This window comes from Erinaceus europaeus, chromosome 3, assembly GCF_950295315.1.
Source record: "Erinaceus europaeus chromosome 3, mEriEur2.1, whole genome shotgun sequence".
Lineage (NCBI taxonomy): Eukaryota > Metazoa > Chordata > Mammalia > Eulipotyphla > Erinaceidae > Erinaceus > Erinaceus europaeus.
Genome location: NC_080164.1, coordinates 121,015,414 through 121,031,033, shown reverse-complemented (window position 1 = coordinate 121,031,033; position 15,620 = coordinate 121,015,414).

Here is a 15,620-nt window from a genome sequence, read left to right as displayed (position 1 = left end):
AGAAGACTGAGTAATTTCTTAGACATAAAATTTTAAGTCTGAAAATGGATAACTTGCAACTATATAATTGTGGAGTTGGATGTTTAAAAATACTGTAAAAAGAAAAAGGATTACTAAATCACCCCCCAAACCGAGAGACATAAACAAAAACAGTGAGATAATATATGTATTTTTCTGAAATGACTTAAGATTTCAGGATTCATTAAGTAAAGTATTTTGTGAATAACAGATTCTGTCTCTTATACATGTGGGTCTAGACAGTTCTTGATCTTTCATAGTGGTTTTTAATATTTTTTTTGGGTTATGGGCCATTTTGAGAATCTAATCAAACTATTTACCATCTCCTCAGAAAAATATCCAAATTAACTTTAACTTTAAAATTAATTATGTAAATCAAAACCTAGCCTAGAGTTTTTCTTTTTCCAGGCTCTGGCCTAGAAAGTGGGCTTGAACTATTTATAGTTGGAGGAGGCAGTTTTCTCTCTCACTGCCTACCACATCACTCTGCTTCACTTTCCTTCACACAGAAATCACTAATTCTCATCACCTTTACTTATCATTTACTTTTTAATTAATTAATTAATTAATTAATATTTAAGAAAAGATTAATTAACAAAATCATAGGTAGGAGGGTAGGAGGGGTACAATTCCACACAATTCCCACCACCCAATCTCCGTATCCCACCCCCTCCCCTGATAGCTTTCTCATTCTCTATCCCTCTGGGAGCATGGACCCAGGGTCATTGAGGGTTGCAGAAGGTAGAAGGTCTGGCTTCTGTAATTGCTTCCCCGCTGAACATGGGCGTTGACTGGTCGGTCCATACTCCCAGTCTGCCTCTCTCTTTCCCTAGTAGGGTGGGTCTCTGGGGAAGCGGAGCTCCAGGACACATTGGTGGGGTCTTCAGTCCAGCGAAGCCTGGCTGGCATCCTGATGACATCTGGAACCTGGTGATTGAAAAGAGTTAACATACAAAGCCAAACAAATTGTTGAACAATCATGGACCCAAAGCTTGGAATAGTGGAGAAGAAGTGTTAGGGGGGTACTCACTGCAAACTCTAGTGTACTTCTGTTTTCAGATATATATTTTGCAGTAGTTTATGGATACGTGTGAACATATGCTCTCTCTCACAGAAACTGGTGTATATCTAAGTTTTGGGACTTTGTTAGAAAGTGAACCACCTGAGATAGAATTAGAGTATACTATGAAAGGAAAGGTCTCACCCGAGTGATGAAGCTGAAGGGTTGTCATTCCACATGTGAAGTCTCTGGACACAGACTGAAGTGAAGCATGTTGAGGTGGCAATCGTTGCATTGGTTAGGTTGTGATTAGCAGGTGGAATATTATTTGATATGGATTGGGAGAGGCATACGGGAAAGTGGGCCCTATCCAAGGGTTCCAGGACTGGGGGAAGTAGAGGCTCTATAGTGGAGATGTGAGGTTCCTGCTGTCTTAGGGTTCAAAAAGACAATCGATAGTTAATGTTATCATCACATTATTTGGTAATTGGGTTAACTTTGAAAAGTCCTTTTGTTAGGGTTTGCTGTGTAGTACCCAGTATCTTGTATATAGCTGTGCTATTGGTTGCTTCTGATCTACTTGGTCTAGGCTTTTGAGAGAGTCTGCATATTAATTACACAGCCTGTATATTGAAAAGATTCAGATTGTGTTTTGAAAAACTTCAAGACATACAATTAACTTTCCTCCTCTCGTATTAACTAGTGATTTATATGACTACATTTTACTAGGAGTGTACATAAACACCATTCCCACCACCAAAAGACTATGACCCATCCCTCTCACCTACTCCCACCCCACACTGGCCCAGGAAGCTGCATGTCTACCCCTCACCACAGGGTTTAACTTTGATGCCCTACTTACAATTTGGTCAGGTCCTGCTTTTAGTTTCCCTTTCAGATATTCTTATTCAACTTCTGTTGATGAGTGGGATCATCCCATATTCATTTTTATCTTTCTGACTTAGCTCACTTAATATAATTCCTTCTAGCTCTGTCCAAGATGGGTCAGAGAAGGTGGGTTCATTGTTCTTGATAGCTGCATAGTATTCCATTGTGTATATATACCACAGCTTTCTCAGCCATTCATCTGTTGTTGGGCACCTGGGTTGCTTCCAGGTTTTAGCTATTATGAATTGTGCTGCTATGAACATAGGAGTACACACCTCTTTTTGGTTGGGTGTTATGGAGTCCTTGGGTAGATCCCCAGGATCATATGGAAGGTCCATGTCTAGCCTTCTGAGAGTTTTCCAGACTTCTCTCCACAGAGGCTGTACCAATTTACATTCCCACCAGCAATGCAAAAGGGTTCCTCTGTCCCCACAGCCTCTCCAGCATTTGTTGCTGCTGTCCTTTTTGATGTATGCCATTCTTACAGGAGTGAGGTGGTATCTTAGTGTTGTCTTAATTTGCATTTCTCTGACAATCAGTGACCTAGAGCAGTTTTTCATATGTTTGTTAGCCTTTTGGATCTCCTCTGAAGTGAATGTTTTGTTCATATCCTCTGCCCATTTTTGGATGGGGTCATTTGCTTTTTTGGTGCTAAGTTTGCTGAGCTCTTTATATATTTTGGTGATTAGTTTCTTGTCTGATGTCTGGTATGTGAAGATCTTCTCCCATTCTGTGAGGGGTTTCTTTGTTTTTTTAATAGTTTCTTTGGATGTGCAGAAGCTTTTCAATTTGATGTAGTCCCATTGGTTTGTTTCTGCTTTAGTCTTCCTTGCAATTGGGTTTGATTCATCAAAGATGTCCTTGAGGTGTAGGTGGGAAACTGTTTTACCAATGTTTTCCTCTAAGTATTTGATTGTTTCTGGGCTGACATCTAGGTCTTTGATCCATTTGGAGTTGATTTTTGTTTCTGTTGAGATAAAGTGGTTCAGTTTCATTCTTCTGCATGTTACAACCCAGTTTTCCCAGCACCATTTATTGAACAGAGCCTCTTTCTTCCATTTAATCCTTTGGGCCCCCTTATCAAAGATTAGATGTCCATAGGTGTGGGGATTTATTTCTGGGATTTCAATTCTGTTCCACTGGTCTGTGTGCCTATTTTTGTTCCAGTACCATGCTATTTTGATGATGATGTCTTTATAATATAGTTTAAAGTCTGGGAGTGTTATGCCTCCAATTCTGTTTCTTTTCCTTAAGATGGTTTTGGCAATTCTAGGTGTTTTCAGGTTCCAGATAAATGATTGTAGTGTTTGTTCTATTCTCTTAAAGAAGCTTGGTGGAACTTTGATGGGTATTGCATTAAATTTGTATATGGTTCTGGGGAGAATATTCATTTTGATGATATTTATTCTTCCAATCCATGAGCATGGGATATCTTTCCGTTTCTTGGTATCAGTTTCTATTTCCTTGAGTAGTGACTCATAGTTTTCAGTATATAAGTCTTTCACTTCTTTGGTCAACTTTATTCCTAGGTATTTGATTGATTTTGCTGAAACAGTAAATGGGAGTGATTTCTGGATGTCTTCTTCTTCAGATTTAGTGTTTGCGTAAAGAAATGCCACTGATTTTTGTACATTGATTTTGTAGCCTGATACCTTGCTATATTGCCTAATAACTTCCAGTAGTTTTCTGCTAGATTCTTTAGGTTTTCGTATGTATACTATCATATCATCTGCAAATAGTGAGAGCTTGACTTCTTCCCTTCCAATCTGTATCCTTTAATTCCTTTCTCTTGCCTGATTGCTATTGCAAGAACTTCCAATACTATGTTGAAGAGTAACGGTGACAGTGGACAGCCCTGACTAGTCCCTGATCTGAAGGGGAATGCTTTCAGCTTCTGTCCATTGAATATGATGTTGGCTGTAGGTTTGCTATATATAGACTCCACTATCTTGAGGAATTTCCCATCTATTCCCATTTTTTTGTAGAGTTTTGAGCATGAATGGGTGTTGGATTTTGTCAAAGGCTTTCTCTGCATCTATTGAGAATATCATGTGGTTTTTGGCTTTGCTTTTACTGATGTGGTGAATGACATTGATTGACTTACGGATGTTGAACCATCCTTGCATTCCTGGGATGAATCCCACTTGGTCATGATGAACAATCTTTTTGATATGTTGCTCTATCTGGTTGGCCAAGATCTTGTTTAATATTTTGGCATCTATGTTCATCAGAGATATTGGTCTGTAGTTTTCCTTTTTTGTTCTGTCCCTATCAGCTTTTGGTATCAGGGTGATGTTGACTTCATAGAAAGTGGAAGGGAGTATTCCTGTTTCTTCAATCTTATGGAAAAGCTTAAGAAGTATGGGTACTAACTGTTTCCTGAAAGTTTTGTAGAGTTCATTTGTGAAGCCATCTGGTCCAAGACTTTTGTTGTTGGGGTGATTCTTAATAACGGTTTCAATTTCTTTGTCTGTGATTGGTGCGTTTACATTTTGTAGTTCTTCTTGGTTCAGTTTTGGAAGGACATATACTTCTAGGAATTGTTCCATTTCTTCCAGATTCTCTAGCTTGGTGGCGTATAGTTCTTTATAGAAGTTTCGCAGGATTCTCTGGATTTCTGTGGTGTCAGTTGTGATATCTCCTCCATCGTTTACAATTCTATTAATTTGAGTCTTCTCTCTTTTTTGTTTGGTGAGTCTGGCTAGGGGTTTGTTAATTTTGTTTAATCTTTCAAAGAACCAACATTTGGCTTCATTGATCTTCTGTATGGTTCTCTTATTTTTGATGTTGTTTATTTCTGCTCTAACTTTAGTGATTTCTGTCCTTCTGGTTACTTTAGGGTTTCTTTGTTCCTCTTCCTCTAAGTCTTTGAGGTGTGCAGTAAGGTCGTTCATTTGAGCTTTCTCTTGCTGTTTAATATGTGATTGTATGGCTATAAGTTCTCCCTGCTTTAGCTGTGTCCCAAATATTTTGATAGGTTGTGTCTTCATTTTCATTAGTTTCCAGGAAAATTTGAATTTCCTGCTTGAGTGAATCTCTGATCCAGTGGTTCTTAAGGAGTATGTTGTTTAGTTTCCAAATTCTGTGACTTTTAATGATTTTCTGTTTGTTATTAAATGTTAGTTTTACTCCACTGTGGTCTGAGAAGATACTTGGGATGATTTTGATGCTCTTGAATTTATTAATGCTGTCTTTGTGGCCTAACATGTGGTCTATCCTTGAGTATGTGTTATGTGGATTTGAAAAGAAGGTGTATTCCAGTTTTTTGGGGTGGAGAAGTCTGAAAATGTCCAAGAGGTGTAGTCTGTTGATCTCTTCATTCAATTCTCTTGTATCTTTGTTGGTTCTCTGCTTTGTTGATCTGTCTAAGTGTGGGAGTGTGGTATTGAAGTCTCCCACTATTATTTTATTACTATTGATGTATTTTTGAAATTCTTTCAGTAGATGCTTAATGTATTTAGATGGTCCCTCATTGGGCGCGTAGATGTTAATAATTGTTAAGTCTTCTTGGCTGATTGATCCTCTAATCATTATGTAATGTCCTTGCCTATCTTTTGTTTCTTTATTTAATTTAAAATCTATTGTGTCTGAGATGAGAATGGCTGTTCCTCCCTTTTGTGATCCATTAGCCTGTATGACAGTTTTCCATCCTTTCACTTTAAGTCTGTGTTTATCTTGTTGTGACAGATGGGATTCTTGCAAGCAGCATATGGTTGGGTTATGTTTTCTGATCCATCCCCCGACCCTGTGCCAATTTCTCCAGTCCATGAAAAAATAGTAACCAAATCCCAGTGAAGAAGAAAGAGAAAAGAAAGAAGGGATAGCAAGAATAGACAGTTATGCAAATCTACTATCCACTGTATATTCTAGGGGTAACAAGAGGGGAATGGAACTAGAGCAGAGATACACACATAGAGGGTCAACTCTGAGTCAGATTTCTTCCCCAAAATAATTCACAAATTCAGATAGGCAAAGAAGAAGGAAGAAGTGTATGACAAGATTAAAAAAAAAAGAGACAAGTGAGAGAAAAGGGAAAAGATAAGAAAAAGAGCTGTAATTGAAGAGCAGTGAACGGAAAGGTTTTTTTTTATTATTTATTTTTAACTTAATTTAATTTTTTTAATTATCTAGGAGGAGGAGGTAGGGAAGAGTCTGTAGAGGAGGTAGGAGTAAGGAGACAAGTTCCTCCCACAATAGATAAGATGCCCACTCACTAGCAATGAAAGATACTCTAAGAGTTAATTCTGATCAACCTAAAGGGGGGGAAGATATATGCCTTTATATAATATTAATAATAAAATAGAGCAGGGTAAAAAAAAAAACCCTGTCCCAGATTACCTCAAACCTTGTGATCAGAGTCAGCTGATTGTTAAGAATGAAAAAAAAAAAACAACCTCAGGACTAGACAAGGATAGCTGAAATAGATAGTTATGCAAATCTACTATCCACTGTATATTCTAGGGGTGGCTAAAGGAGGAAGGGAAGTTTAGCAGAGACACTTGCAGTGAGAGTCCACACTGAGTCAGAATTCTTCCCCAAAATAATTCCCAATGTGTATCAGTGAATTCAAAAAAGCACACTGTTTGGTGGTGTGGGGGCTGGGGCCTGTGGCTTTGGAAGCTATAGGATTAAGGAAGAAAGGATGACAAAAATGAAAAAAAGAAAAAAAAAGAAAGAGAGAGAGAAAAATGAAAAAGATAAGAAAAAGAACAGTCATAAAAGAGCAGTGAAAGGAGTTTATTTATTTATTTTTAATTATTTAATTAGCTATGTGGTGTGAGGTGGTGGGGGTTGGCTACTTAGAAAGCAAAAAGGCCAGAGGTTTCAGAAGGGTATAGACTTAGAATGAATGATACTCCCTGGTGGGATATGAATTTGGTAAAGACAGAAGCTCAGCAGGGGATCCTGCTAGGAGCTGGTCCCCAGGGACTGGTTATGGGGCGGGAGGGGGTGTGCTTAATAATTAAAAGGAAAAAAATTTATTTTCCTTTTTTTCTACTTAACCCAAATTAAGTTATAGTTACCTCCTTGGTGTTACCGCTAGGACCCCTTATTGACTAGCCTACTAAAGGCAGAAAATCCTACCATTTCCAGAAGATGTGGTCAGAGCTCAAGCCACTAGCAGTTTCTCAGTCTGCCATCTTCTGGGAACCTCCCTATCATTTACTTTCTTATTATATGACTCTCCCAAGTAGAGCACAAGTATGAAACTGGGGTCATTACTTTTCATTACTAGCTTGCAGTCTGGTACAAAAGAAGCTCTTGACACATATTTATTGAATGACTGCTATAACTTGGTGTCGAGGAAAGAAGCACTAGGATACTACAATCTGACAAATTTACATTTGAATTCTGAAATGTTACTGGCTTGATAGCCTCAGACAAATTAAGAAGTATTGTTGATATTCAAAATTTTCATCTATAAAATAGAAATTTCCATCTTCACTTTATAGAATTTCGGGTTTATGTGACTATGAACCTCTAGCAGCAGGCTTAACACATAGTAGCTACTTAATGTTAATTGTCTGTCTGGAGTCTCAGGCAGGAGAAGGATAAACTGACAGCAAATTGCCCTCAGTGAGGCTATAGTGAGGAACTATTCACTGAGCTACTTTGCAAAACAGTAGATCATTTCTTCATAAAAAATGAAGGACTTCCCACCCATAACTGTTGGTAATCTTGTGTGTGTGTGTGAATTTTATTATTTTTTTAAAATTTATTATTATTTTAAATTTATTATTTTATTATTTCTTTACCAATTTATAATTATAATAAATTTATAATTTATTAAATTATATTTAATTTATTATTTTAAAATTTCTTTACCAGATCACTGCCCGGTACTGGCTTATGGTGGTGCTGGGGGTTGAATATAGAACTTTGGTGCCTTAGGCATGAAAAGCTTTTGGCATAACCATTATGCTATTTTCCCAGAGTGTGTGTGTATGCGTTCATTTGTGTTTGAATCATGTGTATGTTGTGGACTGTCAATTTCATTTGTCAGTTTTCCTTGGGACTCCTGTTTTGCTGGGACTTAGAAATTTATAGAAATCACGTGCATATTAGCGGTAGCTGAAGCAGTTTCATTAACTCAGCTTTGGTTCTTCCTCCCTTTCAGGCTACTAGCAGAAAACTCTGATATTTCTGACATGCTGACATGCCCTTTTAATTGCTCATACTTCACTATTCAGATTAGCCTCATTTCCTTTTTCTTTCCCCAGATTGCGGTAACACTGCATTATGAAATCATACACAGGTTTTAGGTATATTTAAAAAACAAACAAACATGGGTGTCCCCTTTTGCTTATTTACATCCTTCCCAGATCCTAGCCCTTTTCCTTCCCTTGTGGTAATTATTTACTAGACTTATATTTTATTATTGTTTTGTTTAGCTCATCTGTTTTCTCTATATAACACACATGAGTGAAATTATTTGGCGCTTGTCCCTTTTGGTCTTATCTTTCAATTATATGTGTAATAAAAAGGCAGTTAAAAGGAGGAGAAATTATTTTTGGTCTATAATGTAGTACACCTGCAACCTGTATATTGTTAGAAACCAATATTACTCCAGTACATTATTTTTTATTAATAACAAGAGCAGTTCTCTCTCTAAAACTAAGTTGCGCTCCCTCTAAGGCTCAAATCACAGCTAGCTTTTTTTTTTTTTAAAAAGATTTTATTCATTTATTAATGAGAAAGATAGGAGGAGAGAGAAAGAACCAGACATCACCCTGGCACATGTGCTGCCAGGGATCAAACCTAGGACCTCATGCTTGAGAGTGCAAAGCCTTATCAATGCACCACCTCACGGAACATCACAGCTAGCTTTAATAGTAACATATCTTTCACCATTCTACATTTGCAATTCAGTGGAGAAACAAAGTGACTGCTGTTCCTAATTTATATCTAACACTGTCAAAGTGGAGGATGCAAGAAAAATCCATTTTAGAAGTTATCTGTTAGAGATGTGGAATTCATCTAAGGAAATTGTGTGAGGATGCTTCTTATTACTCCTGTAGAGAATAGTCCCCAGTACTGCCCTATCTCCGAAGGGAGGCTGGATCATCTTGCCCTGCTACTCGAGGAAGACTGGTCCTGAAATGAGTGCAGCCTGCAATGTTCATAGCTATCGCCATGAACTGTTAACTCAGACCAATAAGGACTCAGAGGTTACACAGGCTCTTGTGATATATATACCCTAAGTCAGGTGAATGGGGTAAACAGTTAATTTTATTCACAGATTTTTTTTTTCAAGAATGGCAGCTACTCTCGGATGTAATCCAGCTTTCTAGCCCTTTGCTCTGACACCTTCTTCCCAGACAATATTTTTGTCCAACTTCATGTTAGCTATCAAACTTAAGCAAAAAACTACAATAATAGTGGGCCCCAAGGAATATGCCTAGAATGGACTTCCTAGCTTCTTTCTACACCAAGGTCCCTATTCTCATCTACTCTACTCCTACTTTTTGTTTTCTACTGATTAATAATTTTTTCCCCGCTTTATAATCTTGCTGCCTTTCAGTCACCAAGTTGCAGATGCTATTATGATTCCACCTTGACTTACCTCACTAGTGTTTTGGAACCCCACCTCTCCATTCTATAGGGAAAGACAGAAACAGGCTGGGGGGTATGGATGGGCCTGCCAATGCCCATGTCTAGCAGGGAAGCAATTATAGAAACCAGAACTCCTACCTTCTGCACTCTAGAAATAATTATGATTCATACTCCTAGTGGGGGAGAAATGATAGGAGGAGCATGACCAGAGGGCTCCGAATTCCAACTCCCATCAGGATCCAGAGAGAGGAGGAAATAGGAAGAGACATTTGGATGTAATAATAGATGTATGTGTGACTTGGAAGGGAAGAGAAGATGGGACCTTAAAAAAGGGCAAATACATACAAATCTAGACATATAGTTGGAGAAATAATAGTTAACCCATATCTGCAACCTTGGGAAAGCTCCTGTAGCTTACAATGGAGAGATTGGGGATCTAGAACTCTGGTGGTAGGAATGGTGCAGAGTTGTACCCCTGTTATCTTGTAATTTTGTAAAGCAATGTTAAATCACTAATAAAATAAAAAAAAATAGTCCCTGGTTAAAGTACAGGACTAATCTACCTTCATGTACTTCCTAGGGTACTTCTTTGGAGAAAAGTCTGACTTCTAATATAGTTGATTTTCAGAAATTTTGTCTTACTAATATATTTTTATTTTGCCTATTAAATGATGATATCCAGACTCTTTCATCATATCTATACTCTTCTATATCCATTATGTCATTTTATATTGGTATTACTGGGATGCATTGGATCGACCTTCTCGTGGTGCATCCCGTGAGTACCCATTCATTGGGGAAACTGACGATCCTTCCTAGCCGACTGAATCCACATGGATCCCAGTCACTTTCAAAGCCAGCAACAAGCAGCTCCTGACAGCTTTCAACCTGACGCTGTTGACTGGCTATGGAAGAAGGGCAAACGCTAGAAGAAGAATTGGTATTACTGTTAAGTTAAAAATGAGGTCAATGTACATCTTGTATCATAGCTGCTTAAAATATGGTGCACTATGCTGTATTTTGAAACTTCTAAACTTCATATTTTTAGAATATTTAGATTGTATATTTTAAACAAACAGTCACCCCTCAAATAAAATAAACAAATAGAGTAAAAACAGAGTGAAGAAGCTAGCAGGCAGGCCACGAAAACACCGAAGATCAAAATCTGTACTTCAGAAAGTCTGCCACTAGAGGGCGAATTTGTCAAGGCCATTTCTTTTTTTTCTTTTTAAAATTTTTTATTTATAAAAAGGAAACATTGACAAAAACCATAGGATAAGAGGGGTACAGCTTCGCACAATTCCCATTACCAGAACTCTGTATTCCATCCCCTCTCCTGATAGGTTTCCTATCCTTTAACCCCCTGGGAGTATGGAGTCAGGGTCATTGTGGGATGCAGAAGGCTTCTGTAATTGCTTTCTCACTGAACATGGATATTGACAGGTCCATCCATATTCCCATCCTCTCTCTCTATTTCCCTAGTGGGGAAGGGCTCTGGGGAAGCAGAGCTCCAGGACACATTGGTGGGGTTGTCTATGCAGGGAAGTTTGGTCGGCATCATGCTAGCATCTGGAACCTGGCGGTTAAGAGAGTTAACATACAAAGCCTAACAAATTGTTGATCAGTCGTGGACCTAAGGGCTGGAATAGTGCAGATGAAGAGTGTGTGTGTGGGGGTACCTCCATTTTGTAGATAGCTAGTAGGCATATTTTAGTTATATATCAAAGGGCCTGTGGCTATACTAGTTTGTTTTTTTTTTCCTTTCTCTTTTTTCCCCCTGAGCCTGAAATCTGATACTCAGGTGGATCCAAATTATTGTCTGCGGAGATGATGTCATGGCTGGAAAAAGGACCAGAAAGCTGGGTCAGGGAAGAGAGTAGCTCCCTTATATGGGGAAGGGATATAAATATTGTTGACTGTAAACCCCATTGATTTGATGTGATCTGGGGCCCATAATTAGCTAAGGAGCCTATGTAATCTCTGCATCCCTGTAGATCTGAGCTCACATTCTGTGGTCATGAGTAGGAACATTCCATGCTGCCCCAATATCGACCCTTCTTCCTCAGGTGTAGCATAGAGTATGTTGTCCATCCTCCCTTCAGAGGATGGAACATTCTCTACTGTGGTTGATCCAGGTTGAGGGCAAGGTTCTATGGGGGCCCACAAGGGGTCTGTTGTGTTGTTCCTGATAGAAATGACTGGTAACAATGGATAGAGGGATTTATTAGAGGTCTAGGCCCATCATGTCTATTTGGGAATTTCAGGACTCCCCGACTAGGGCCCCAGCTGATGGGGTGGCCTGATAGTGACTGAAGAGTCATCATTAAAGTATGCCAGTCTCTTGCCCTTATTCAGCTTTTGCAGTCCTTGCTTTGATTAGGTTAGCTTTGGAGTGAGTGAGAGAACTGTGATAGGAAGTAGGTGGGAGGGTATCTAAGTCTAAGTAGACACTATTTCATTATGAACTTGATACTGACTCACTACAGACTATTGTGTATTTTTGCTTTCAGGTATATATTTTGCCCTAGCTTATAGATACATGTGAACATATGATCTATCTTACGAAACCTGGCCTATATCTAAGTTTTGGGACTTTGTTAGGAAGTGAACCTCCTGGAATGGAATTAGAGAATACCATGAAAGGAAAGGTCTCATCCTAGTAATGAGGCTGAAGGGTTGACATTCCATGCCTGGTCTTTGGACACAGTCTGAAGTGAAGCATGCTGAGGTGGTACTTGTTGCACTGATTAGGGTGGGATTGGCAGATGCAATATCATTTGGTATGAATTGAGAGAAGCATGCAGAAAAGTGAGCCTCACCCAAGAGATTCCAGAACTGGGGGAAATATAAGCTCTATAGTGGAAGCGAGAGGTTCCTGCTGTCTTAGGGTTTAAGAAGACAATAGATAGTTACTGCTGTAATCACATTGTTTGGCAATTGGATTAACTTTGAAATATTCCTTTGTTAGGATTTGTTGTATCATACACACCATCATCATATTTTATGTCCTTTGACATTATTTGTATATAGCTATGCCACCAGTTGCTTCTGTTCTTCCTGGACTAAGCTTTTTTTTTTTTCTATTTTTTTTAATTGGGGAATTAATGTTTTACATTCAACAGTAAGTACAATGGTTTGTATATGCATAACATTCCCAAGTTTCCCATATAACATTACAACCCCCACTAGGTCCTCTGACTCCTTCTGGGACCTGTATTTTCCCCACCCACCTACCCCAGAGTCTTTTACTTTGGTGCGATATGCCAATTCCATTTCAGGTTCTACTTGTGTTTTCTTTTCTGATCTTGTTTTTCAACTTCGGCCTGAGAGTGAGACCATCCCATATTCATCCTTCTGTTTCTGACTTATTTCACTCAAAATGACTTTTTCTTTTTTCTTTTTTTTTTATTTAAGAAAGGATAAATTAACAAAACCATAGGGTAGGAGGGGTACAATTCCACACACTTCCCACCACCCAATCTCCATATCCCACCCCCTTCCCTGATAGCTTTCCCATTCTCTATCCCTCTGGGAGCATGGACCCAGGGTCATTGTGGGTTGCAGAAGGTAGAAGGTCTGGCTTCTGTAATTGCTTCCCCGCTGAACATGGGCGTTGACTGGTCGGACCATACTCCCAGTCTGCCTCTCTCTTTCCCTAGTAGGGTGGGTCTCTGGGGAAGCGGAGCTCCAGGACACATTGGTGGGGTCTTCAGTCCAGGGAAGCCTGGCTGGCATTCTGATGACATCTGGAACCTGGTGACTGAAAAGAGAGTTAACATACAAAGCCAAACAAATTGTTGAGCAATCATGGAACCAAAGCTTGGAATAGTGGAGAGGAAGTGTTAGGGGGGTACTCACTGCAAACTCTAGTGTACTTCTGCTTTCAAGTATATATTTTGCAATAGTTTATGGATATGTGTGAACATATGTTCTCTCTCACAGAAACTGGTGTATATCTAGGTTTTGGGACTTTGTTAGAAAGTGAACCACCTGAGATGGAATTACTATGAAAGGAAAGGTCTCACCCGAGTAATGAAGCTGGAGGGTTGTCATTCCACACGTGAAGTCTCTGGACACAGTCTGAAGTGAAGCATGTTGAGGTGGCAATCATTGTGTTGATTAGGTTGCGATCCGTAGATGCAATATTATTTGATATGGATTGGGAGAGGCATACGGGAAAGTGGGCCCTATCCAAGGGTTCCAGGACTGGGGGAAGTAGAGGCTCTATAGTGGAGATGTGAGGTTCCTGCTGTCTTAGGGTTCAAAAAGACAATCGATAGTTAATGTTATCATCACATTATTTGGTAATTGGGTTAACTTTGAAAAGTCCTTTTGTTAGGGTTTGCTGTGTAGTACCCAGTATCTTGTATATAGCTGTGCTATTGGTTGCTTCTGATCTACTTAGTCTAGGCTTTTGAGAGAGTCTGCATATCAAATACACAGCCTATATATTAAAAAGTCTCTGTGTTTTAAGAGACTTCGAGACATACAATTAATTTCCCCCTCTCATATTAATTAACTAGTGATTTATATGACTACATTTTACTAGGAGTGTACATAAACACCATTCCTACCACCAAAAGACTGCAACCCATCCCTCCCACCTACTCCCACCCCACACTGGCCCAGGAAGCTGCATGTCTACCCCTCACCACAGGGTTTTTACTTTGATGCCCTACTTACAATTTGGTCAGGTCCTGCTTTTAGTTTCCCTTTCAGATATTCTTATTCAACTTCTGTTGATGAGTGGGATCATCTCATACTCATCTTTATCTTTCTGACTTAGCTCACTTAACATAATTCCTTCTAGCTCTGTCCAAGATGGGTCAGAGAAGGTGGGTTCATTGTTCTTGATAGCTGCATAGTATTCTATTGTGTATATATACCACAGCTTTCTCAGCCACTCATCTGTTTTTGGGCACCTGGGTTGCTTCCAGGTTTTAGCTATTATGAATTGTGCTGCTATGAACATAGGAGTACACACCTCTTTTTGGTTGGGTGTTATGGAGTCCTTGGGGTATAACCCCAGGAGAGGAATTACTGGATCATATGGAAGGTCCATGTCTAGCCTTGTGAGAGTTTTCCAGACTTCTCTCCACAGAGGCTGTACCAATTTACATTCCCACCAGCAATGCAAAAGGGTTCCTTTGTCCCCACAGCCTCTCCAGCATTTGTTGCTGCTGTCCTTTTTGATGTATGCCATTCTTACAGGAGAAGGTGATATCTCAGTGTTGTCTTAATTTGAATTTCTCTGAGAATCAGTGACCTAGAGAAGTTTTTCATATGTTTGTTAGCCTTTTGGATCTCCTCTGAGGTGAATGTTTTGTTTGTATCCTCTGCCCATTTTTGGATGGGGTCATTTGCTTTTTTGGTGCTAAGTTTGCTGAGCTCTTTATGTATTTTGGTGATTAGTTTTGTCTGATGTATGGCATGTGAAGATCTTCTCCCATTCTGTGAGGGGTCTCTTTGTTTGTTTAATAGTTTCTTTGGATGTGCAGAAGCTTTTCAATTTGATGTTGTTCCATTGATTTGTTTCTGCTTTAGTCTTCCTTGCAATTGGGTTTGATTCATCAAAGATGTCCTTGAGGTGTAGGTGGGAAAGTGTTTTTACCAATGTTTTCCTCTAAGTATTTGATTTGTTTCTGGTCTGACATCCAGGTCTTTGATCCATTTGGAGTTGATTTTTGTTTCTGGTGAGATAAAGTGGTTCACTTTCATTTTTCTGCATGTTACAACCCAGTTTTCCCAGCACCATTTATTGAACAGAGCCTCCTTCTTCCATTTAATCCTTTGGGCCCCCTTATCAAAGATTAGATGTCCATAGGTGTGGGGATTTATTTCTGGGCTTTCAATTCTGTTCCACTGGTCTGTGTGCCTATTTTTGTTCCAGTACCATGCTGTTTTGATGATGATGTCTTTATAATATAGTTTAAGGTCTGGGAGTGTGATGCCTCCATTTCTGTTTCTTTTCCTCAAGATGGTTTTGACAATTCTAGGTGTTTTCAACATGATTTTTTCATGGTCCATCCAAGATCGGCTGAAAACGGTGTAGTCACCATTTTTTACAGCTGAGTATTATTCCATTGTGTATATATACCACAACTTGCTCAGCCACTCATCTGTTGTTGGACACCTGGGTTGCTTCCAGGTTTTGGCTATT